The sequence below is a fragment of the Anser anser genome (assembly GCF_964211835.1).
Source record: "Anser anser genome assembly, chromosome: 20".
NCBI lineage: Eukaryota > Metazoa > Chordata > Aves > Anseriformes > Anatidae > Anser > Anser anser.
In genome coordinates this window covers 560,470-582,758 of record NC_139741.1, presented here as the reverse complement: position 1 = coordinate 582,758, position 22,289 = coordinate 560,470, and the positions used below count along the sequence as shown (strand labels likewise).

The following is a 22,289-nucleotide window of genomic DNA, read 5'->3' as shown; positions in this document are numbered from 1 at the left end:
ATACTCTGGATCTCCAGGATGACGTCTCGGTCTTCTAACAGAGGTCAGCAACAACAAGCAGGAAAGCGGCTTTCAGAGATGTCTCTCTTGACAGAGACAGGCAGGCTCTGGCTGCTCGGCACCGGGAGGCCTACACCACGTGCGGCGCGGGCAGATGCCTCACAGGCCTTGTGACCAGCAGGACTGGGTGAGCTTCAGGAGGTCGGGGGGAGAGGCCCGTTTCCGTCAAAACAAGGCGGCCCGAGCCACTGGGAGTCTGTCTTTTGGAGCAACCTATTCCTGTCTTCCTTGTACTTGGCTAAAAAACCAAGAAGATAGAAAATCTCAGAGGAGGGGGCCCAGGAGGGGCCCCGCCCGGCCACCACGCTGCGTGCAGAGCCGGAGGGCTGCTCGTGCGAGGCCACAGCGCCCTGTCCCTGCAGATGTTTCTCCACCATGGAGCACGGTTATTTTTCAAGTGCCTTTTTTAGGCAGGTGCTCCTTGCCTTACTCTAACACGTTTTTGTACAAACAACAGATTGTGTTGCTGTTAAGCTTTTCATTTGGAAGAAACAGCGATGGGATGCTGCTTCTCTCTCTTCAGCCCCATTTTCCTCTGTGCACGCTGACTCCCACTGCCTCTGGCCACCTGCGGGGCTCTCACCGCCCTGCCACAGCCCTTCCCCTGCAGAGTGCGGCAGCGGTGTCCTCGCGCTGCCATGCGGTACGTGCAGACTCTGGCTATGAGGGGTTAGCAAGCGACCGCTCCTGCGTGTGACGCACGGGTACGATGTGGTCTGCACGCCCATCCGGTCAGGCACAGAGGCATTAAAAATGGTTTCAAGCTTCAGGCCGTACTGGTGAACAACTTAAGTGGCTGAACAAGCATGGATTTTTTCTTTACTCCCCATTTGTTGATGTCAGTCCATTACAAAAGCAATTCCTCCTGCATACATAATTAAAGCCACCACTCTGCCACCCTGGGCAGGGGCCACCCCGGCACAAACATCGGCAAACGCCCCCGCACCTGGGCCAGGACCGAAGGGCAGCGCTGCAGCTGCCTCAGCGCTCCTGCCAGCAGGGAGCAGACGCTTGCCCACGGCACAGACTGAGGTCCGAGAGGGCAAATCACACTGTTTGTCTGTTCAGTCTTGTTTCAACCTCACAGAGACCTCAGGATGAAAGGGTGACTAGAAAATGCACTTGGCAACGCACTGGGAAACAACCCTGCTCAACACCCACTGCTTCATCCCTGCCTCTGTAACGATCTCTTTAAGTAAACTAAAAAGAAAAATAAGATAATAAAGCAGAGAAAGCTTAAGAACGGTTTACCGAAGCATTTAAACTAAACTGCTGGGAGGTATGTTGACCCTTTGACAAAGCAGCTCCTATAAATCCCCTGCCTTTTCCACCTCCAGGCCTACAAACAATGCAGTCTCACACCTAATGTCGTTTCCACTGCTGAAAATTTGTGACATCAATAAAATCCTGGTTTGTCAGTACAAATGGAATTTTAAATTGAATTCTTATCAAATTAGCCTTTCATCAAGGTCATGCAATATTGTGTGAATAACCTTTTCAGAAGCTGTGTACAGGGCTGCTGCCGGAGGTGAAAACGAGACAAATTCTAATGAGATTACTCAGCTGGAGCACTCAATAATATGTGGTGGAGTAGACGGGGTGACATTAGCTTTAGCGATAATTTAAGTAAATGGATATACCGATGCTTGAAGCACAATGCTCCCCCCCCGCTCGACTGTAACCACATGCACTCCCAGCACCTGTCTCATGGTTATTCAGCAGCCAAGGAGAACTGTCACGTCTGCAGCTTGCTGGAGCCAAACAGCATTTTCTGGAGGGAACTGAGATGAACTGTAAATGTATCCCCTCTGCTGGCTCCCTGGTGCAATAAAATTTCTCCTAATTTCAGACAAATAGTGTTTTGCAACATTAGCAGCTGGAGGGATTTTCCATCAACCTTGGGCCTAATCACCAAACTTGTGGGAAAAAAAATAAATGCATTTCAGCATTATCAGCTCATCCGTGCCAGGAGCTGAGCATTAGCCCAAACGTGTAAAAGATGCGAACACACGCTTTGATGCAAGGCAGCAGCTTCTCCCACCCATCACGGGCTCAGCTCTCAGCAGAGCCCCGTGGGATGCTCGAGCCTGCCCTCCACCCGTCCCCTGGCGGCCGGCGCTCTGCGTGGGGACGCCTGCACGCCCCGGGGCTGTGCCGGGAGTGCTGCTCCACGGACACCGCTGGAGGACCCGAGGTACCTGCTCTTGCAACCGCAGCGGTCCTGCATCACTGCGAGCCACCGCAGCTATCCTTCCAGAGAATGTCTTCTCGCAATCAAGTAGATCAAATTGCATGATTGAGAAACAAAGTATACAGCTGTCTAAAAGAACCCTTCCCAAATAACAAAATAGACGTGTATTTGACAACTCCAAAAAATATTTCAGCAAACATAATAGAGAAGATAATGATAATTAGGCTAGCGTTTTATGCCATAATGCTCTTGAATGCTTACAAAAATACAATATTTTCAGCAAAAGATAATTGAAAAGATTATTTGGCTTATCTAAAATAAGTTTTTCCAAGCTTCAGCACATCTGTTACAAGAATTCATGCAGACATATGGTGTAATGTTGCAGACTCATCGAACTGTTTATCACTTTGAGAAAGAGGTGGATAAAAGCACAGATTAGTTTGTCTATGAGGGGGTCCCTTTGGCAGGAAATGGACATAACAGGTTTTGACAAGACCCACAGAAGAGCAGAATGGATTGGACAGGCCCAGGAAACCAGCAGTTACAGGAACTGGCCGCTAAAGGGGCGCAGAAGACGGCCAACCCTGCCACACGTGCAGGAGGGCTCGGTGCTGGCAAGGCAGGGTATTTGCTCGTGCAAGTATGAGCTGGTCTAAAGATCACAGTGACATTGCACTGCAAACACTTACAATTTGGTCTTTGTTGCTAAGTTACATGTTTATCTGGTTCCTAACTGGATGCCTTCAGCACAGCATGCAAGGGTATTTTCTGCAGTCAGATACAGACTTTTTATATTCACTTTCAGTGACTACTCAAGCTGAGCATTTGTTTTTACTGCGTGTTCTCGCCATTAAGATCTGCTGATTGAGCCTTTGCAGGAACAACAGGTCTAATTGAAAGCCACTTTCTGTCTGCAGTGGGTGTTTATAGAGAAAATCCAGGCTCAGACACAGGGGCACAGCTGATCCTGACTGCATCTGCAGGCAGAGCTAAGGGAAGGGCAGCATTGCTGCTGAGAATATTCAGAGATTTCAAAGTTCCGCATTTCAATTCAGAACAAAATCTGAAGGTCCCCAGACTCCCTGCCTTTATCCTTCCCTGCTTGTCTCCCTCCCCAGATGCTTCAGCTGCAGGAGAAGACCAAGAGGCACCTTTCCTTCTGGCCAGGTCCATCCTGCACTTACACTGGCTGTCCCTCCAGCTGGCCAGGAAGGGGAGAAAGGTCCTTGCCTCTTGTTTTGGGGTCCCCTGCTTCGCTCTTGGGTGCTCATGGGTGCACCCTGCCACCCAAGGGCACTCCTGCTCTCCTGGGGCCACAGTCTCCTCCTGGTGAACATCCTTGGCTTTCAGGGATCTGGCACGCTCCATTTAAAGCTGCTTGGTGATACAGGGTGTTCCTTACGTCTTGGCATTTCTAAAAATATTTACCCCCATTAAACCAGTAATCGAGGCTGACAGAGCAGAATCTTGAAAAGGAAAGGGTTTTATGTTGGCCCTCAGTAGGTTTCATCGTCAGCGTTACTGTACGGGGCAGCTGCTTACAAACCAGAAGGGCTGTTAATATTGGCTTGATAAGACAGCTGAGTGTGCACCTGAAGAAAAGTCAAAATTCCAGTCTTGCAGGCCTTCTTGGCACGCCAAGTGAAATCGTATTATTCAAATGCAGGAGCCTAGAGCTGGTCCTCAGCAGATGTTCACCCAGATGTTGCTCTCCTGGTAGTAACTGGACTTCTGGCATGGATCAGGCTTATCCAGGGTGCTAAAGGGCCAATCGTTTGTGTTCAATATTCAAAATACACTAAGCACATTTGTGAAAATTGTCAAATGCAATAATATATTTTTGTGTTTAACTCCAGGCTACCCCTACACCAACCGTGTTGAAAAGTGTAGGAACTGGACAAGATTTCCCAGGAGTAAAAGAAATCCATGCGTGTATGCTTATAAAGGCTGACGGGTGAACAAACTCTTCCACAGGGCAACTGCAGATGCCGTAAGTGACATTTTAAATTTTTAACATTTTTCCATTTGCAAATAAAAGTTGCCTTCCAAAATGACAAACAAGCAAAGCAGACTTCCCAGAAAACGGCAATTTCTGTCATCTTTTAATTCCTTTATTTTCTATAAGAAAATAGAATGATCAGTGGTCAGAGGGAAAAAAAAAAAAAAAAGCCCTCTCAGAAATAGATTTTTGCATCTACCCCTTTTTAATCATTTATGGGAGATGAGTAATAGGCCAGATATGGCACTAATTTTTACTGTAAACTACTCTAGGAACATATTTTGCTCAGAGACATTAACAGAGAAAGCAGATTAACTGGAAAAGCTAACGCTATAGTGCAGTGTAAATATTTACATAAATGTTTGACTAAATCCTTTATTAACAGGTCAAATTTTCTCCCCATTTTCCACCTCTTGTTACGAGACTTTTAATGGATTTATACCTTTCCAGGCTTTTAAATTTCTTTAAGGGAGGAGGAGACAGCCTCCCAGGGACCCTGACCCTTGATGCTGTGCTGCTGCCGTCGTGCTGGCGCTTACAGGACAGGCCCGTGCTTCAGTTCCCAGGCTGCTGGGTGGGAAGCAAAGCCTAAGAGAGGAAAGGGAGAGGCAAAGGGGACTCCGCGCGGCTCCCTTGGCCTTCCCAGCCGTTGTCCCCACTGTGTGCAGCACCGCTACCTCCGTAGCGGGTCCAGCCCCGGGGGGCCCTCGGCCACCACTGCCGCTCGACCTGAGGCTGGATCGGGGCAGGGGCTGCCCCTTGCCTGCACCCAGTTCTCCCCTCTAGCAGCACAATTTCTGCCTCCTTCTCTCTCCTCCCTTTTACTTCCTGTTTTTTCCCTACACAATGCTGAAGTTAATAATGATCATTAAACATGCCAAAGATCAATATCTTCCGAAAATCGTTGAAATTGTGTGTTTTAGGTCAAGAAACTGGAGGTTGCCCTGGGGTCCTGTTATAGTTTTACAGACTTGAATTTACTGGAGAGGATTTCAAGTCAAACTGTACTCAGGCACTAGAGAACGAAGGTCTGGGCAAACTCGACACGTGAGCTGTATTGCGAGGTGAATTTAGCATTCTGCCCAGATGCAGGCTTGAAAATGTGGTTTAGATGCATCAATTTCATCCATCTAGTAAAAGAAAGGTTACAGGAAATTGTAACCTAGGGTCATTCATGAATTTCCATTTAACAGGGCTTAGTTGAACATCCCCAACTGTCCCGGCACCCTGACCAGCGCAGCCAAACCTGCCAGCCACCCTGTACACAACCCCGAGAGCAAGAGGACTGCGTGCGTGTGCACCCATTTTCTGGTTCCCTCCGATGCTGGAGCAGCGAGTGCTGCCGCCAGGGCGGGCAGCAGACACACAGCAGGGACCAGAGCCAAACCCACGTGAAGAAACAGCACGGTGAAAGGAGGTGGAAGCAGCGAGAGCGCTCCAGCACCGACCACCTGCAAGGCGAGAGCAGCGACCAACGCACGGCCGCCCGCCCGCCCGGGAGGGAGCGCGAGGGGCGAGTTCCCCGGGTCTCTGCTGTGCTCCCGCAAGCATTTGCTGCTTCAACCAATTAAAAAGGAAATCATGAAACTATTATAACAAACTATAATAAATTCTCTACTTCTAATCTTTGTTGTACAAATTAGCCATCCTTACATTCTGTGAAGACAGAAATTCCTTACATTGCTCCCTTGCCGAATAATCATTAATTCTGCCTGATGCTAAAAGATGTCTTTGATATTTCATTCACGTTGGGATGATAATAGGTTAGGGCTCCAAACTCATTTGAAGGTCAGCAAGAAGATCACTAGTGCCTGAGATCTGTTTTATCTCCATCAGGGAATTTTTCCCCTCCATAATACTGATTTAAAAAGCTAATACAATGAAGTCTATCTTTCTGATTAACTGAATTACAGTTGGTCTTAATGCATACATTTTTGATGGGAACTTTAATGTCTAGAAGTCCATCAAACACATATACTAGGCTAGTAAGTCACATAGATTTAGTTCCCCAGAAGATAGGCAAGTAAGGTAAACCCCTAAAAACTGATTTTGTAAAAAGAAAAGAAAAAAAAAAAAAAGGTTGAGTATACCGGACAGCAAAAGTGTGAAGTATGGCAAAGTATATCTGCAAAAAAGACAGGCAGCTGCTTTTTGTCTTGAACAATGGGAGCAGGGTGAACAGTGCAGCCTGGAAAGGGAGAGATCTGTTGGAAAATGTCCTTATCAGCATCATTAGCGATGTTTAACTGTGGCAGCTCAGAGCTAAAGAAGATGCACAATAGCTTCTATCCTCTTCTGCACTAATCTGTCTTCAGATAGTAGACAGTGCTAGTTTTCAGTGGACAGCAGAGGAACTCTGCTGATTTACCCAGCTACAGCTCTTACCCTGCAAATGCTGGAAGAGCCAATCTCATGGTTCTGCAGTCATGCAGATAATTTTGCTCTTAATTAAACAAATGCCACAATGACATCTGGGAATCGGCAGCTGCAGTTTGACGAAATACGTATGACACCTCCTTTAATTAAAAGAAAAACCCTCAAAATTTCCCTAATGAAATTTCTACTCTTATAACATGGAACAGCTATGAATTTGCAAAACAAGAAATAACTAAGAAGTACAGCAATTCAGTCAGTGCACTTTTCCTGCAGGAAAATACTTGAGCTAACAAGAAAAGATAAAGCTGTAGAAGTTGCAAAAAATCAACTTTCAAATTGATTTTTGTCTTGATTTTGTAGACTGTCATTCCTAAGTAATGAGTAGGAAAATGTAGAGCATCCAAATTACATACAGGAGCATGACACCAGAGGTATTGAACCTAGATTTAACTGCGATAGTTTTAAGTATGTTACAAAATATGTTTTATTTCATAAGGAGGAAGAGACTCTCAAAAGAGGATATTAAACAACCAGAGACTTAAATCTCTGTTTTTTTTTAATATCTTTTTTGCCAGCCTCAGCGGTACCCAACACGTCAAAGTTAAGTACATATTCTTACATACCAGATTTTCTCTCTTGATAGATAAAATATTTCACTCTATTTAAAGACAAAGAAACTTTCTCTGGATACATTTCTAAATAATGTCATATATGTAAAGAGACTCCCACTGGAATAAAATTTCCTCTTACTCATTCGACTCAATGTTACCCCTCTTGACCCAGCCATTAAAATGCTTTCAATGCTGGGCAAGGGAGCACTGAGGGCTCTGCACCCACCTCTGCTAAGGCAGGATCTGCCCTCTGGGGCCACGGGACAGAGACAGAACGCAAACATCACGTACCTGCCCCGGCACGCCACCGCGACCATACATCCATTGTACACAAGCAGAAGTGTACCCCATTTTTCCCTTGCAAAATAATAATGTGATCAGACACGCCGTGACTACGAGCAAGTGGTTCAGAAAAACTATAGAAGCAGAAACCATTAGGAGCTCATGTAAAGAGCAGCCAGACAAAGCAATTATTTCAGCGTGGAGGTTGCTGCCATCTGAAACAGGGATTTTTCTCAATCATTCGTAGTCTTTGTGGAAATTATGACTTGCCTCCAGACAATCATTTCAAGATAAATTTGGAAGAGAATATGCACCATCTTTGATGACTTATGGACTCAGAGCCTTGCCATAGGAAGTAAATATACAAAAAGTGGAAACTAGGTCAGATTACTTAGCTATAAAGCATAATACGAGTATACATGGACAAAATCCCAAACGCTGAGGCATCAGGGGAAATAAAAGCAACAGAAGAAATCAAGGCTCACCACAATCTTTCCGTCTGACCATTACAAAGAGAGAGCCTGGGTGGCTGAATTCATACCCATAAAAAGGGGACAACAGCTCTATCTCAAAAAGAGGCATTAGAGATAGGGTCGTATGGGATTATACTATAGATACTTGAGATTATCTGGGTATGCTGAACTTCTCCCCATGCTACTAAGAAACTTGCCCGAGACCATCTTGGAGCCACGTGCATGGCTGCTGGGGCGAGGAGCCAAGGCAAGGAAGCGTCAGCCTGGCCGTGGGTGTCCTCTGGGGGCTGCCTCCAAACAGGAGTGGGAAAATGATGTATTTCCCTAGCTTAGCTTGGGCACGTCGTTCTTTTTGAAAATCAGACTCTGAAGAAAATCATCATTACACCTTTATAACCTTCATTTTATTTTAGATGAGCAAGGTATACAACTGCCTTGCTTGGCTTCAGTGGAACACCAAGTTTTACTTTACTGGGCACTTACGTGCCCAGACAAGCAGCCAGTGGGCCAGGTACTCAGCTGGTATAAACTGATCTAGGTCCACAAAATTTGACTGAATGCTGCAGATCACTGCAAAAAGCAATGGAAATACTGGCAAACCTCCCAGCCCATGTTGGTGTGGCAGATAATCAGATGCGATAAATACAGGATAGTGACAGTCAGTGTATGTTGACCCCATAGGTGTTTCCAAGAATGGGGATTACAGATGTTTCCAAAAGCAGGGACGTATGGCCCTCTCTGTTTATTGCATGTAACTGTATGTTAACAATACCTGGATTGTGCAGTACCTGGGTTGCGCCAGGAAAAAAACCTTTGTTGTAATACCCTATTCCTCCCCAGTCCAGAAGGTATTTTAGCGTGTTTGTTGCGTGTACATGCTCAGTACCCCATTTTGCCTGAGGTCTGCATTGTGACTTTTAGCATTAATTCAGCTCCCCAAGGCTCTGCTGTAAGACACAGTGCATGTTACTGTCCTCTTTAAAATGCACTTGGAGATCTAGGGTAGCAAAGTGCTGTTGAATAACAGAATTGCCTTTCGAACATCAAAGCGTATATTTAAAAAAAGATCAATAGTATTTTTGCATGGCCGAAATCAGAACTCCCCAACGCTCAGCATCCCGGCTCTCACATACAGTTCCCCACCCCTTTGTGTGCTCACCAAAGGAAAAGGCAGAAAAGAAGAGCCTGCAATCAAGCCTGCTCTTTGCAGAAAGGTCAGCCTCCCTTGCTGCTGGGATCTGAAAGGCTCAGGGGGTGCCACCCTCTGTGCCCTGCCTTTGCACCAAAAGGGAGCAAGTCCCATTAACAGGGATGGATTTTTTTTGAGAGCCAACCATTCCGGCATCAGTCTCTTCCAATAAATGACAAGGTTTGCATTGCAGTAACAAACACTGGGGTGGAGGGATGGGTTGCGTTTGTCTGACTGCGTTTTGTTGGTAGCTAATAAATCATCTAAGCGTTTTCCAGGGATGCACAGGGCTTAGCTAGAAGCATTAGAGGAGGTGAACTCTCCAAAAGGCCATTTGTAGCCTGTTTTCTCCAGAATTTCCTAGCTCAACACAAACAATCACTCCCTGGGAAGGCAGGGGCCCCCTCCCCGCTGCAGCGCTGGCTATGCTGCCCATCATCTGCCATGGGGCTCCCAGAACTGGGAACGGTGCTCAGCTGGAATTTCATAAAGCAGAATTTTTAACCTACTCCCACCCCCCTTTTCTTTTCTCTCTGTTTATTCTTTCCTTTGTTTCAGCTGTTTGGTGTTTCAAAATGACCTACTTTTGCCCGTGGAGGAGCTGCAATTGTTCTTGCCTCTAACGTTATTTTCTTCCTTCCCTCTCGCCCAAGTTAACTAAACCTAGGACAACGGGCTCTCTCACGGCTTCGTTTTGATGTTGTTTACCTGCGCTGTGATTAGTGCAAGGAGCCTGTGGGACCTGACGAGACTCTCCAGATTTTACTGAGGCAAAACCAACCAACGTGAAGAACCGGAGCCGTGCGGGGAAGCAGCAGCTGCGCGTGGGTGCTCCCAGCTGCGGCGCCCAGCCTCGCCGCTGCCGCAGCCTCCTCCTGGCAGCCCCCACCGCGGGAAGCCCCTTGCCCCTGGGGATGGGGGGGCCGGGTCCCCCCGGGCTGGAGCCCCGACCCGCTGGGGCTGCACTTGGCTGAGACCTTTGCCGAGTGCACCAGTAGCCGTGCCCCCTTTGAGCCGAGCTCCTGGGGTCCCTGGGCAAACCCCCTGGGTCACTGCATTATTCTGAGCAGGTTTTTCTACCGTATTTATTGCACGCTGGGTGTATTTCTGCATTGTTTTCAATGGATCGTAGAGAATCAAAATGATGTATTATTTATGAGAAATAAATATTAATCAATTTCAATAAATATTCATGCACACATAAAAAGAGAATGGCAATAGATAATGGCCAACAAGTGACAGAGTATGACCTTGCACTTGGGGAACTTGGCAAACAGTATAAATATGTCAGCCAGACGTATACAAATATACTCTCTCTCTCGGGCCCAGATATAACACCAAGTGTAAACACTCAGTGCTAGAATCAGTTACGTGACGATGGTTTTTCAGAACCACAGTGAAATAAAACCTAGTGACTGCGAGGTTTGTTCAGGCAGCAGGATTTTCCACTTCCTCTGACAGCTAACAGGGGCAGGGTGCGGGGAACGCCGCTGGACCAACGCAGGGGCTCCTCCGCAGTGGGACTGCCCGTAGGTCCGGCTGTGCTCGCCTGCAGGCAGGGCTGTGGGGCACCGCTGGGTCAGGGCTGTGGGGTCAGATCTCAGCCACCGTTCGTCAGGGGTCTGCGGTGCAGCTCCTCACCTGCTTTTCCCTGCTGGTGCAGCCCAGGTCTCACCCTCCTACAGAAAAATATTTACTTGTGTATAACCTCGCGGTCTTTGTTTGCTGCAAATCAAAATTATACGAGGAGCATCAGTACTCCCCGAGGAGCTGCTCCTCAGGCAGAGCAGCTCTAGTCATCACTGCCCAATTACCGCGGACGGCGGCGAGTTCAGGGAGGGTTAGCACAACCTCTCTGCACCCTGGTACGGGTGACGTGGGCTGGGAGCAGCCCCTCCTGAACCCGGCCACGGCCCCTGGGCCGCCGCGGCACGACCCTTGCTTCTACGCGCTGGGGAGGGAGGCCAAGTGTTTTTCTGGTAATTACCGAAGGGTTCTGTGAAACTTGCACAGTGCGGCATCCAGATAAAATGCCACAGGGAACAAAGAAAAGCAGATTACAGTTTTGTCCACCTATACCAAATCAATCAGCTAAACAAGTTCAGCCCTTTTACACTGAGTTGTCAACAATGCAATTTTCAAGCTCTTTACCAGCGTGAAGAAAGTGCTTCCAAAGTCCTGCCCTAGGTTCAAGGAATCTTTGATCCCCGTAACTGCCTGCTCCGGGCAAGCACCACCAGTTGCTCCGAGCCGCCCGGTCCATCGAGTGCAGGCACCCAGCAGCAGCTCCCGCTCCCCACCGCCCAGCCCCCACGCTGCTGCCCACGGCCGCCCTGGCACCGCACCAGCTGCCTGTCCCCAAGCCCTCGGGGGCCGTTGCCGAAATTGCATCCGAGCAGTTTCAGGCTTGCTCTGGGCGGGCAGCACGGCGTTTCCAGCACCCAGAACAGCCGGCCCCACGCAGACAGGAGAAGAGAGGCTCAACCCCGAGCACCGTGGCACACGAGGGGCACAGGACAGCAAGGCTGTGCCGCCCTGCGCGTGGCGGCTCCCCGGAGATCCTGGCAGCTCCCACAGTCCCGACGGAACCGAGCGACCGGGACGGCTCGCGCGGGCTGCGACAAGTGCCTGCAGACCAACACATGCAGACCGGTGCAGGCACCTGCTGGAACACTGTCGTACGTGTTCTTCCAAAGCATGGAAGTGGGCATCCAATTAAACACATGCACTTTAACTTATTCTGACTATTAATTAAAACTATATCCAAGGGTTACTTTCTGTTTTCCTTGCTTTCAAATGAATGGCCATGGCAGTACTTTAGGTTTACTACAGGGCACCAGCGCCCTCCACCCTTTGGTGATACCCTTGGTAGGACATTTGCCTTTTGCACCTTCAAGCTTCCACCAGCTTTCTAAATTTAAGATTATTTTCACCATAATAAACAATACCTTTCCTCTATCATTTCTCTGTCATTGAATACCTTTCCGTTACTGGCTCCTGCAAAGCGTCTGTCTATCCTGGAGAAGGCAGTAACCTAAACCTGTTCCTCACTTCTCATGTCATCTCCCATCACCCACTCCTTACCTAGAGCTATTTCCCTTGGTTCTGCATCCATCCCAGACGGCCACAAAAAAATCTCAGCTGATCAAATATATCTGCTTTCAGAGTAACATTTACACCAGATCAGGACAAATAAGTACAGACACAAGAAAAAAAAAAGCCATCAGCACATTGCTCACATTTCTTTTTGGGTGCATCACTTTTTAGACTATTAAAATATGAAAGATACCTTATTGAGTGAAAATATTGACAAAAGGTGGATGTGAAGCAACATGCAATGGTATTTATGCAATGTTGTGTTGATTCCCTGCCACGAGAGATTTACTGAAGCATGGAAATGAGGGAATAACCAAGTTGAGAATACTTAGAAAAGCTGAAAGTCAGAGAGAAATTAGGGCTCACAACCACAGTAGGAGCCATTGGTAATCAGTGTGTGCCACCATATGTTTTAACAATTTCAGATTTCTCATGTCTCCAGGGAGCCTCAGAGGGCTTTTCATGCTCTTCACTCAGTTTTCAAACTTATGGCTGTTCTCATCAATAAAATATTTGGTTTACTCACTGTGGCAACCATATAATGAAAAACAGGTGCAGCTATGTAATATTTCTCTTTAATTACTATTTGCGAGGTGAAAAAAATATTCTGCATTGTTAGAACAGGATGAGCCACCTACTAATTACAATCTTGATTTTAATTCAGGTGATGTTGCCCAACATTCTATTAATCCAAGTAAATATTAACACTAGCTGTAATAATTTTTTTGTCTTCCCCCCTGCATGAAACATCCACCTCACGGGGATAGACACACCTAAGTTATAGCTTTTTCCTCTAGAACACCTAGTCCAGAGACATAAAACGTTTTTGCTCAGAATTAAAGTGTTTTGTTTTTTTTCTCCACTGAGCTATTTCTTTAGTATCAAGTTTGTTTTTATGACTTACGGGTGAATAGCGTGAATTCAAGGAAAACCTAGTCTTCCATTATTTATTCACACTATCCTTCAAAGTCAACCCACTTAAGAATTCACAAACATTTCTTCATTTTAAATGTATGTACATATGAATGGACACGTCTATTAAGTGCTATCCCTGCTAGCAAGCTTCCTGATGGTCAATTTTTAATTCCTGGCAGGTCTGATGTCCAAATCTAACCAAAAAGAAGAAACACAGAGAAATCCCTATCCACAAAGGGGTTGTGTTAGCACTCGCTGAATGCAAGTTTGTGATGAGACGTGCAGAAGGCTCCAGTATTACTAAATTATGCATGGCTGTGCATTCAGCAGATCCTCTGCTTTATTTGCAAGAGTTTCACTTGCCAGAGCACTCAGGGGAAGAAGGGGGGGAGGCTCCTGTCAAAATGAATACAGCGAACTAAAAAGAGGCTTTCACCAATTACCCAATAAAGTTCCTTTATTTCCCCCCCCACACCCTTCCCCTTTTAAGCAGCCTTCCAGTTAACTGCGGGCTCAGCACGTGGATAGGAAGGACTTCGCACTGGGCAATGCAAGGCTGAACCTCTCCTCCTCACCCACGCCCCTGCAGCACAGCCGTGAGCACTGACGGCACGCGAGTTACACCTAAATGTGCACACCCCCAGTGCTGCCAAAAGCAGGGCACACAGAGGAGACCAAGCAAGGTGCCTCTCAGACCCTGAGGCCACAGTCAGCAACTGCTGCTTATCATTTAAGAAACGTGGAGTTCCTCTTGCACCGCACTGGGAAAGGCTGGGGCGGGAGGTCAGCAGCTCCAGGGCACAGGATTCACCAGGCACTGCTGCCCCACGGACCCCAAAACACGATGGCCACGTAGGGCTATGCCTGGCTCAAGGCCACCTGCAGAGCCAAGCGTTAAGCTGCAGCTGATGCCAGCAATGAAAGATGGCAACTACAACTGATCAGAACGATGAAAAATTTTCTGCTGGAAAATGTCATCTTACTGGAAACAAAAATCCATTGACATTACTAACACTGATAAAAAATGGTATTTTGAAAAAGAGTGGAAATAAAATCCTTGAATCTAATTGTTCTGCTTTGGCTTTATTGAAGTGGAGAACTGAGGGGGCTTGGACTGGCCTTGAAGCAGTTTATTATTTTGAAGTTGATTATGCTGTTATTTATCATTCGTATCATTAGAGAACACAAGATGGTACTGAACTGTACTGTGTTCTGGTCAGATATCAATATTCATGTAAAATACAGCAAAATACAATGAAGCACTGATTTTATTGAACAGAATGACTTGACTGCAGCAAAGCAAAATCATTTAAAAACATTAATAGCTCTGTAAATCTGATATTTCATTTCTTTTGTTCTAGTTCGGAACAAAATTTCATGCCTGCTAAGCCTCCACAAAACCAACTCTCTTTAGGTTGTTTGTTTAAACATTTTCTAAAAGTCAATTGAACTCCCAGTCACGTCCTGAAATTACCATCAATCAATCCCACCACTCCAGCATATTCCTCAGCTATATGGGATACTAATGCAGGCTATTCAAGGAAATAACTAGCTGTTAAAAACCATTTGGTACAGGACTGTGGAGGGGTTTCCAATCTTCCCAATTATTAAGAATAGAGTCATAACCTGTCTGCCTCCTTCTGACATCAGTTAGCCCTGAGCATGCAAGACGTCTGTCCTGTCAGCTCAGAACACCTTGCAGACCTCCCAGAAGAGCCACCAGCGGATGCAGGCGGAGGGAACCCGACCGCAGGTCGTTAACTTGGCACACCTGTGAAGAGCAGTTCACATGCAGTGCTCTGCTGCCATGATTTGTGTGCAACAGGGTTAACAAGGGGCTGCCAGAGTCAAGGAATCTCGTGACACCAGAAACCAAGTCTCAGGCCCCAGCTCTGCCAAATACAGGCAGAAAAACTATGTTGCCCCGTTTTTCACTCCCCCGTCTGTTGCCATGCTAGATTCACAGCTGCTCTGCCTCTGTCCAAGCTGCAGTCACATCCACACAGGGGCTGCCTCCAGCAGATGTGTGATCTTACCCAGGATGCTGAGGAGCGGGGATAATCCTGCCATCCCAGGTTGATGGCCTTGCACTGGGATTTGCAGCTTTTCCCTCCCAGTCCCATTTCTTGGGCGACCCTACAGGACTCACTGTGTTCACCTGCCTCCCGCTGCAGCGGACACGAGGAGTTTCTGATCGGCAGTCTGTAACACCAGCTCCACGAAGCATGGGATGTCCCCATACTTCCCCCCCCACCCAGAACACAGCTGCCGGGACTTCAGGCTCAGGGTCCCCCCGAGCCCAGCACCCTACCTGCAGCCCTCGGAGTCCTTCCCCAGAGCCGCATCCTCACCCACTGACCAGGCTCCCCAGGCCCCCCCGGCTCAGTCCAAGGGGCTGGGGGCTGCTGCCAGAGACAAAGCCCATTTGGCCCTGTAGCAGCCATCCTCCCGGGGGCCGAGGAGCTCATTACAGCCACGATAAGTGCCCCTACTTGTGGAAGTCTCCCAGGCACGCTGCCCACGGCAGCGCCAGCGAGATAAGATGCTTGTGCAGGATGCGACGCAGTGTGTCCTGTCAGCGCTGCCAGCCCCTTGCTGGCGGTTCGGAAGACTGAACTAAAAACAATTAAAAACATAACGGAACGGCTCTTGTACCTGGGAATTGACCCAGAAAGGAGATTAGAGTAAGGAGACAGCAAAAAGCACAAGGCAGCTTACAGCTTCAGTGTTCTCCAGCTGAATGAAACGTGGGGAACAGACGCTCAGCCTCAGACTGATCCCACCCCTCCAAGCGCCAAGCCCCAGGAAGCTGCCAACACCAGCAGCACAACCCCCAGGTACCAGAGCCAGTGCTCCACTCCTCTGGTTTGTTACTTGCTCCCACCACTGGAAGTTACTTTTCCAGAGGCCTGACCTCAGCCCCCGTGGCTCTGGAGAGAGAGCTTAAACTGCACCACTGTGTTGGGCAAGTTGCTGTCCGCACTGACAACCTTCCTTTCCCTCTGGTACATCCCTGCAGGATAAACTAGACAGAGAAAGCACAGATCTTACTTACAAGACAGGCACTTAGCTGCTTGGCTGTCAATATGATATACAGTCATTTTAGGAATCCTTTACCCCTCTTTTCAGTGGGCCAGAATGACGTAAAAAGTCCTTGTCATATATGGGAATTCAGTCTAGTGCTTTTATGAATGCCCAGCGCTAATATTTACATCTAGATAACATTTCTAATATTTATATCTGGGTGACATTTATCCCAAACCAAGTAACAAACACACTCATCTGCACAAAGCAATACAGAAGACGTAGTTGCTCGCCTTCGCCCCTCCCCACCAGCTGACAGCTTACGGGCACCGGATTACATCAAACGGAGACTTGCGTGCAGCGATTGTTAGTCACACTGAGAAGCTAACAAACCCGTGTCTGAAGGCACTTGATGACAAATCTGCGATAATCAACACGAAACTCTAATTATTTGTGTTGTTTGTACGTTTCTTATATAAGTCAAAACAAAACTAACCTTTTAACCTCTTAGTAACAGCATTTTATAGTGTTCTCTCCTATACATGCGTTAGATTTTTCAGATTAGATTTAGATTTCTAAGAGCTCTTGACACTCATCTTTAACACCCTTCCCTGCCTCTGCGGTTGGAGAAGCTGAAGTGAGCACAGACAGACCCAGTGATTTCAGGTGGTCTAAGCCCAGATACCTCCTCAGAATAGCCAAGCAATGTCACAGCGCGCTGTAGCTGAACTTTGTATCATTCAGTGGGTCCTAGAAATACATTCATGATTCCACGGACAATTACCATGTTACTCCACTTAAGAAACCAGCCTTCTTCTGTATTTATCCATCATGCCATATCAGATTTGGGGTGGGAACAACAGTGGGGTAGGGAAAGGAGCGACACAACTTTGGACCTTAAGTTAGCTAATACAGCATAACGTAGGGGTGTGGAAACAGACAGAAGGGGAAGTCATCAGCTATTTCTTCGCCGTTACTTCTGTCCTTTACCTTGGTTTCTAATATAGATTTTTATGTATAAGGATCTCTAAGGAACACCAGTAAAGTGAAGGGAAAACCCAACTGCTTGCTCTGGTGGTTTGAAGCACAGTATAGATTAATTGCAGCTCTCCAGTGTTGAAAACTAACCCCTGAATACATAATCATCATAGATAACTGCTGAACAAAACAGCTGTTCAGGCACCCTATTACACATATTTATAGTGGTGGCAATTTAGGAAAAAAAGATACAGCTTTACAAAGAGAGTTAAAAAGTGATGCAATTTGCAACACACTCACACACACACAAAACAACCATAAAGCTCCCCTGCTGCACTGGCACAGTATTGTAATATATGTTGGCATTATGTAGGAAAAGCAGTTTCCTAGATTCAGCCACATTAATGTTCATCCTAATGAACTCTCTGGAGGAACTGTCATAAATGACAGAATATCATAAAAGAGCTTCGCTTCCAATAAAGGCCAGAGATAGCATACACAATGATTATATTCAAGGGACAAGCTCTGATCTGTAATGTTTCGAGGCAAGGCAGTGATATTTCTGCTTTATCAGTTATTCATTGGGTTAAGCTTGTTCCTTTCATCTCTGCAGTAGCATTTGAAGTAGGAGTCAAGCTAAAGAACTTTAAAGATGTCCTCTAAAGTTATTAAAGATAATAATTGGAATAGTTCTTTCAGCTGACAATATAGTCAATGGCTAAAATTATTTAAGCTTTTAAAAATCAGATAATAAACAAAGTTTCTTCCTACTGGTAATCAGCTCATTTGGTTGCTAAGATCTTCTTAAATAAAGTCAGCTTGATTAACTCCAGACTAGTTATAGAATGTTGTTCAGTGTTGTGCAGGGTCTTGTTTGTTGGTTTTTTTTTTTTTTGAGAATATTTACCTTTTTTTCTTGTGAGAATATTTACTGAACATTAAATGTGGCCTAAAACCCACGTAAAGAAAGACAAAAGAACACTCTTCAGTGATCTGGCTACAACCCCCCATGATGATAACCATGCCCACTGCATCCAGATGTTACACAGAAAGGAAAACTACAGCAGCATAAAGCAAACACCTGCTTTAAGTGCTAAAAAGCCAGTCTACCTCCTACATCTGCTTGCAGTGACACAAAATTATCTCGGCTTTGAGTGACATACAGCTAAGGGAGGTAGGTGGTTAGGGAAGAAAACTTCTGTAGTAACCACTCCGTCTTGCCAGAAATCTCAGATTTAGAGAATTTAATGGATCTGTAAGCTTTAAGGAAACTCTCAGTCAGTTCCCTGGGCTTGGCAAATACACTCTGGACCAGAATGTTAGTGGCTACCTGAGCCACAATTCAGGCGAGGCAGATGAGCACAGCTCCATGCAGCTGGACGACAGCAAACTGCATTAATGATAGAGCTGATCCTACACAATTCACGAGCTGTCAAAGTATTGCCAGATAGCAGCAAACAAATGAGTCAGCTTACCGCGACTGAATGCTGTGCATAACCAGGGAGATTACCTTAACCCAGAGCAACACACCCAACAGCCAGCTGGATGCTCGTGTGTTCATGCTTATGTGGCTGAACACCAAAACAGCTCTGGTGGGCAAGTTCTTCAGCTGCAGCGGCCTGGACACGCTTTGGGAAGACCAGAACTGCCCCCATGGCCCCTACCAGAGGGCCTGTTCCCCCGTTTCGCCCCCCGCCCCCGAATGAGGGCAGACCCATCTGAGGTACGGGTCTGGCAGAGACAGGTAAGTACATCTGCTGCTGCTTGCACACCAGCCCCAGCACAGTGGAAGGTTCGCCCCCTACCATCCCCTGTAACATAGATCTTTCCCCTTCCGTTTCACTTCATTTCTTTGCTCTCTCCTTTCCTGCTTTAGCCTAGTTTGGCTCCCTTTGATATTTTCCACCTCCTGCCCTCTGTCTCCCCAGCTGATAACGAATGGAGTGCACGTGACTCCAAGTCATGCTGTCACAAACAAGATATCTGAGTGACTCTGTAATTAGTCCAAACCAGTTCCATCATTTCTTTTTGAAAAGAGCAATTTTATATAAATTACAACTGCAATCTAGTTTCCAAAGAAACAGATACTCGAGTTCTGAATCCAGATTCCAGCCCCCGTGCCGTCGCTGCCTTCACCCTCTGTGCAGGATACAAACCCACATTGCAGAGTACAGGTAAAAAACACAGAGTAACTTCTTCACCACTTCCATGTCCAGCAAGGAACAAGATGCTGGATGTGCTGTGCTTCACACACACCATATCTAATAATAGTCCTTTGAAGCCAGCATATGCTGGGATAAATTAAATGTATCTTCTAACTCCTCTCTGACCAGCATTGTGACAACAGTGCAGCAAAAGCAAGGCTGTGATTCCCACCTTGCTTCCTGGACTGCGATGCAGCTTTTCAGGAAATCACACTCCCCCCTGCCCCAGTCTCCATCCCTGCTCTATCTTTCTTTGTTTTTTTCCCCTCTAACACCTACAAACGAACGGGCAAAATGAGCTAATATAGTCTCCTCTGAGTTCAAAGCAATTTAGCAAGTAGAAGTCCACATTTAATAATCTTACCACCTCCATCATCCTGACAGCATGCCTTCAGCAAGCCACTGAAGTCTAAAATTTAGTGTGGGATATGAGTTGGGAAGGCCTGTCCCAGTCAGCAGTGAGCCAGTTTCACAGCTTACCTGTCAGCTGCAATCAGGCATCCAAAAATTCTTCTGCTGCAGATCTAAAAAAAAAAAAAAAAGAAAAAAAATCAATCACTATCATTCTGATGTGAGAAAATCCCCAGTGCTCCAGATATGCCAGGTAATTCATCACTTCCTCATAACATATATCAGTCCCTTGCTCCTAATCAAAAATAAAACCACCAAGAATCAAACATATGGAAGGCAATGCTGTCTCTATGGAGCCCTCCAACCCCCAGCCTGAGAAAACTAACAATAATTATTATAAAGCAGCCCCTCCTGAAGGCATCAAGTACATGTCAATGCAAAGAAGTTTTAAAAGAAGGAATTCTTCTTCTAAGATTAAGAGCAAGAATGCTCGGGAGGCAGCCCAAGGCCGAACCTTTTAGTAGTCTTCAGAGGATCTCCAAAGGGTATGAGACAGCCCCCACCACTGCCAAGCAGAACCAGGTCACCAGCCAGAAGCCAGCTCTCACTTGTAGCTACTGAGCTCTGGGAAGTCAGCTACAGGAACCCAGGAGGTGCTGGGGCAAGGACAGCTCCTTCATTTTACCTCCCGCCTTCATTTCTACCTCCTTCACGCTCACCTTCGTTTTACCCACCCACTAAATCCATCACGCCCCCACATCTCCTCACCCCAAGTACCCTGCTGACCCTGGCACGTCAGAGGGCAACGGAGCCCACCTGAGCTCAGACTTGCCCCTGAGAGGTGCCTCGTGATTTCACCGTTACACAAGGAGCAACGTCACCAGCATCTGCCTTTGGGGGGCTGACGTTAGGTGGAAAGAGCTCCCGTAAAGGCTGTTACGGACCCCTGTGCACCAGGAGACATGTTAGCTCCCAGGCCACAACAGCTGCACGTGTGTTGTGCTGCAGGTTAATTAAATCACTTCATTGGCATCTGTGATTGAAAAGCAAAGCTGGGATTGGAGTCACCATTTGTGAAAAGCAGACTTCCATTTTTTAGGCTTCCTAAGCAGCAGGAAATACAAATGCTGGCAAAGAAAATGTAAATGCAGCCTTTCCTTCCTCGTGGCTTGTTCCCGAAAAATAAACCTGAGATTCCTTTAAAAAATGGTCCCAATCCATGTATTTCTAGCTTTTTACTCACTGCTTGAACAAATGATGTGCTCCCAGAATACCCTCCATCTGCCAAATGCTTACAGAAATTTTGGTTTGCTCTTCACTTATCATATTAATGAACTGCCCTGAAGCGTACCTTTCACTTCTCACCTCTCACTTGTTTAGCAACTCTGTCTTGCCACGTTTGCTAATTATTGCAGACATTTTTGTTTAAGGAAGATTTGCTCCTTTCCTGTCAACCTTCTTTTTCTACTTGAGCCTTCTGTAAAGTTGCTCATCAAAGTAACCACAATCTGCCTGGTTTGTATATGTAAGAACAAAGACAGCTAAGTGGGAAACAAATGGGCAGTATTACAACACAGGGTGTTCTTGCCTTGCAAGTTCTCTACCTTGACCTTACTGGGAGTGTTTAGTTACAGGGGGACGTTAAGGCCAGCTACCCCTTCACCAGCTGCCCTGTGTCGCACTGAACATAGTCATTTGTATGGGGGAGACCATTACATGAAGCATCAGAGGTGGAATACGAGCACTGTTTATATAAAGTAGCAGATGGTGGAATTACATAATCTTAGATGTTATATATGCATATGTATATTTATATATCAACTTCAGCAAGGATATAGGAAATCAGATTGCAGGGACAATGCCTACTGCTAGTTACGGTGTGAGTCTATGAACTGTGCACCAAGTTAAATGTATTTCCGGATGCTCTCTCTCAAAAGAACTTAGGTGCAGATTTCGCTCTCGAACCTTATCTCAGTGGAAACTAAAGGGAAATAATTTGTGCTAAAGCTCATCAGAAGGAAAGCAAAGACATTATCGCTGCGTTTCACGAAGTTTTACAAGAGCAGCTGCAGGCCCACTTGTAATGCTTCGCGGCGGTTTTCCCAGTACCCGCACCTCTGGCTGGTGCCAGCCCTGCCCTAGAGAGGTGCGGGGAAGGGGCCGGGCAGCACCGCCGCAGCCAGTCCCGTGGCACGGCTCCGGGTGCCGCAGCCAGGCCTGCAGCCGTGCAGGCGGCCGTGGGGCTGCCCGCCGCCCAGCCTCCCCGGGACGCAGTACCCACACCGCGGCCACGTCCCCACCGCCAGAGGAGACGACGGCACGCGGCAGGAGGAGGCCCCAGAGAACATCCAGTAACTGTCTTAGGCGGCTCCACGGCTCTTAAACGGTCTGCGTAGTGCGAGAGCTACAAACCATGCGAGACACAAACTTTCCAGTGTGGCCTCTGCTATTCTAATAAAAGTCTTTAACACAGTCGGTTAGGTCTAAATGCCACTCCGAGGAATTAACATGAAGAAAAGCTTTGTTTGACCTTCCTTTTG

The 22,289-nt window shown here is 46.8% G+C and overlaps 1 long non-coding RNA gene across 7 annotated transcripts in view; it reads right to left on the bottom strand.

Annotated features, from left to right (window-relative positions):
* Positions 1–22,289, bottom strand: part of LOC310884337 — a 186,659-nt gene that overhangs the window by 67,367 nt on the left and 97,003 nt on the right. For all 7 annotated transcript variants that reach the window (XR_014574164.1, XR_014574165.1, XR_014574166.1 and 4 more), the window contains exon 5: positions 19,879–19,922. This is a non-coding gene — a long non-coding RNA (uncharacterized lncRNA). The remainder of the gene's footprint in view (positions 1–19,878; positions 19,923–22,289) is intronic.